This window comes from Saccostrea echinata, unplaced genomic scaffold (assembly GCF_033153115.1).
Source record: "Saccostrea echinata isolate AGI-Se365-2 ecotype Australia unplaced genomic scaffold, CSIRO_AGI_Sech_v1 ptg000009l, whole genome shotgun sequence".
Taxonomy (NCBI): domain Eukaryota; kingdom Metazoa; phylum Mollusca; class Bivalvia; order Ostreida; family Ostreidae; genus Saccostrea; species Saccostrea echinata.
The window spans coordinates 31,546,820-31,551,304 of NW_026889758.1; the positions used below are offsets into that span (position 1 = coordinate 31,546,820).

The window sequence follows — 4,485 nt, forward strand, 5'->3', positions numbered from 1 at the left end:
TGTTGGTATCCAAAGAAAAGCCTTGTCACAAGGATTACACATTTGAAGTATGAAAGTCCTAGCACCAACTTCAAAAGTTATGGGCAGGGTTAAAGTTGGGGAAAATTTTGTAAAACTGGGTCAAACTCCGAGGTCAAAAGGTCAAATGATGGTACCCAAAGAAAGGTCTTGTCACAAGGAATACACGTGAAATATGAAAGCCTTAGCTCCAACCAATCAAAAGTTATGAGCAATGTTAAAGTTTTGCAGACAGACAGACAGACGGACGGACAGGGCAAAAACTATATACCCCCGAACCTTCGATACGGAGGCATAAAATCCCAGATATTTTTGGGTTTGTAGTTGTTGTTCCTGAAAATTGGATGATTAAGGATCAAACTAACGGAATCTTGTACAAGATCTATTGACACATCAGGAACTACCAAGCCGGTAGATGTTACTGGGGGTATAACATGATAAAATACAGATAAATAATACGGTAAAAAAAATCTAACGAAATTAAACAATCTTTATTCTCTTAATCAAATTTCAATTATTTTTTTTATACAAACTTGATTTCTGATTAAGCTAAGGAAACATTCAATCCCATTTTCTTGAAAACGTGGTTTATGAAGTCAAAATGTTCAGACGTTTTTTTCGAACACTCCAACTGGACATTAGCAAACGACATACAAAATGGATGTTGAAAAACATCTGGGTAATTCAGGTGCCCTAAAAATGGATCCAGACTTTGAATCTATTTAGCAAAGCGTAGGTCGTGTCAAGTTTCGTTGAGTAATCCAGATAGTTGAAAAACAACTTTTTTAAACAAAAGGCCCAAGGGCCTTAACGGGCACCTGAGTATAATGTAAACTAGCTTTAATTGATCTATAGATTGAATATAAATTAAAACTAAATAGACTGATAAATGAAGCTATGTTGTCCAAAAGCAAGAGAAATAGGATGATCAGGCATGAGCAAAATAATTAATTTAGTGCTAACAAAGAACGAGGGCGCTTTTGATTGGCATTCGGCAGGAATCTGGGCGCACTTGAAAAGTGAAAATTTCATTGACCTGTTACATGAAATTTTAGCATTCTTTTGACGTATCGGGTTCCTGTGAAATAGGAAAGGGAAATATTTTCCCGATATTTTATTTTGATTTGCTAAAAGAGAATTTGAAAATTGGCTAGATGAGTCATTTGATACAAATGTTACGTTTTCAAACAGGTTTTTCTAAAAATTTGCTACCTTTGGGTCATCTCTCCATGATTTTGAAACGTTACTTGTATGCATTTTAATGCAAAGAAACTAACAAACATTTGTAAAAAAAAAAAAAAATAAAAAAAAATAAAAAAAAAATAAAATGGAGAGAAGACCCAGAGACGATAAAAAATGAACTTTTTCCAAAAAAAATCTGATGTGTAAATGCGGTGCTTCATTGCCGCTTTAAAAACCATAAAGTGTGTAGCGGTGATAGCTCAGTAGTATGCGTTACCCGTCCAGTGCAATGAAAAAGAAATATTTTTAGTTCGATCCTCGCATATTTTTTTGCCGTACAAACAATCAATTCGTTTGTCTGTTTAATTTATGTACTGATTTATTTTTAAATAGATACATTCTGGTTCTGTTGCACCGAAAGCGAAAGCAATTCTTACAACCTACTGATACTTAGTTATATACATGTATATACATGTAATTGCATTTAACTATACGCTATAGGTGTTTATTATTTATGTCAAGCGTTACTAAGTTTTACATGTAGTAATTATTGAGATAAGTGGACTGATATATTAATTTGACAAAGTATTTCAAGCTAAATGTAACATTTTTCCATGTGCGTGTTGTAGAGTATGTCCAGCTGTGGTCAGCCGACCAAATCGTAGACATTTAAACTATAAATGTTTCGTACGCTTTATTCCTGCAGATCACACGCCGAACACGCCCATCTTCTTTAAAGTTGTTCTATCTGTTAGCCTGTACTTTCTCCCATTTGTCACTATCCCAGTGCAGGTTCAACAAAGCAATAGTTCTTTAGCAGTTTTAGTATATTTTTCACATTGGCCTCTCTTAACCTTTAAAGAACATTTAATGTATAAAGATAAGGTATTTTGTCCTGTTTTTTTTATTATCTATTATTCAAAAACCTACTTGACCATTAAAAGGTTATTCAATTGTCCTTTCAATTACATTATTTACAGTGATTAATTATCAAACTTGAATAGCAAAGGGGAATGACTTCTTTCAGAAGTATAAATTAATATTAATAAATTGACCAAGTGATCCAGAATTTCAAAAATCTGGTAAAAATTCCCTTGCTTATTACAACATTATGTACGCTGTTTGCCTCCTAGATTCCAAGGAGCAGAGAAGATTTGCTAGAACTAATGCATTTCCCTATTGATTCAACAAAGCCACACAATAACACTACAGCTCCTGACCTAGGGGGCAAGAAATTCACAATTTTTGGAAGGCTCACCCTTGCTCATTATAACCATGCACTGAGTATGATTTCTAAATACCCATGGGCAGAGAAGATTTTCAAAGAAATGATGCATTTTCACTTTTATTTGTAAGCGCCACACCCTAACACCACTGAAAACTCCTAACTCAGGGGTTATGAATTTCATACTTTATGAAAAGAAATCCTTGCTCATCATACTCATGCAATTAGCTTTTCTGCTAAATACCCAGGGACAGAGAAGAAGATTTTCAAAGAAATAATGCATTTTTCACTATATATTCACCCCCCCCCCCCCCCCCGAACCCCTGACTCTGAGGCCACAAATTCACAACTTTGGAAGAGGCATCCTTGCATGCTTATCATAACCATGAACTTAGTTTATCTGCTTAATACCTAGAAGTAGAGAAGATTTTAAAAGAATTAATGCAATTTGTAATTTTAAGAAATATCATAATCATGGCTAGAACCTCGTGTAAGTTTATGATGTTCAAACAAGTTACTATTTAAAAAAAAAAAAAAAAATTCATATTTGCAAGATTTTAATATGTTTTAATTATCGGTAATTTCAAATGGATCATTGACATCCTTCAACATTTTAAATAATCTCTCTCTCGTAATTTCCTTTTTTTTTTGTAGTAGTCCTTGAAACAATCTCTTTATTTTCAAAACACTTGCAGATGGTTTTCTTTTTTTTTTTTTTTAAATCAACAACTCATAAAAGTGTACACATATAATAATAATGCGGTTATAGTATAAATGACATCAAATATTTTTATGTACTACAGCGTAAATATAATAAAATGTAACTTTTGGTTTAAATTAGTGGAAATATTCTGTAAAATATCTGTTTCATTTTAGTGAATTATGCAACCTGGATAGGGCCATGTAGTTCACTGTCGCATCATCGCACCATCGAGGTTTGGGTCGATAGTTCTATGACGATGAAGCAATGGTCAGATAACGATGAAGCGATTACGATGATGGAATGGCGTGACAGTGCGATGACGCGATAGCGAGATTAAGCGATAGTGCAATGACGCGATAACGATGACACGATGGTGCGATAACGACGGCGCGATGGCATGATGTTAACTATCGCTCCATTGTGCTATCGCACCATCGTCATCGCGAATTGTCACGCCATCGCATCATCTTCATTGCGTTATCGCTTCATTGTCATCACACCATCGCTTAATGACCTTATTTGTTATTTCTTACATATGAAGTAAATTTAGCAAAGTGCACTTATTCCATTTTAACCATATATTCCTTCTTATGGGTATGAAGCTGCATTTTCAAAATACATTGTTAACTGTATAATAATTGTAACAAAAATTTGACTTGCATAAATCTCTCTGTTACTCCCCAGTTAATCATGTGTGGTTTGTTAAATCATCATATCAAGATGAGTAGTTTAATTTAAGCATTGTGGTGTTGTGTATTCTTAAGCATTATTTCTCTCTCCCAAAGAAACCCTTTGTGTCCACAGTGCTGAAGCCTCTGTATCCATGGCAATCGGCATTTCCTGGGAGACCTTGCGTCCCTTCAATTTCTGAGTGCTCTTGCCACTGCCTATAGCTAATTGCTGCTTTAGTCAATATGATGGACTGACACTCATGGCATTTAATGTCATAGGTCACAAAATGTACCAGTTGTAAACAAAGTCTGCTTACAATTAGGAATTTGTTGCTGCTGGTGACAATACAAGTATATACTGCAACAATCTGTGTGGAAAACAAAGGCAAAGAGGGAAATCCATCTTTATAAGTCAATTTCAACTCTACATATTTAAAGATGTCATAATGAAATGAATATTTCATCATGTATCTTGATGTCTTGAATTTTTTTTCCATATTACTTCTGAAGTATAACTAGTAAGTTAAAAGGTCAATATCTCCACAATTATCATCCAGAGAGTAGTGCATCCTGTCCAACAATAATCTCATCAACAGTCATGTGCAGACCCTCAATCAATCCATCATTGGTACAGCACAATACCAAACATCTTTAATGATAAGGGCTTTAAAATGATTCAAACAGTA

At 34.3% G+C, this 4,485-nt stretch overlaps 2 protein-coding genes across 2 annotated transcripts in view; one reads left to right on the plus strand and one right to left on the minus strand.

Annotated features, from left to right (window-relative positions):
* LOC133182209 (poly [ADP-ribose] polymerase 1-like) overlaps window positions 1-4,485 on the plus strand; it is a 550,802-nt gene that overhangs the window by 534,693 nt on the left and 11,624 nt on the right. The window lies entirely within an intron of this gene.
* The window catches only part of LOC133182217 (COMM domain-containing protein 10-like), a 249,974-nt gene that overhangs the window by 198,193 nt on the left and 47,296 nt on the right, over window positions 1-4,485 (minus strand). The gene's annotated exons all lie outside the window — the stretch shown is intronic.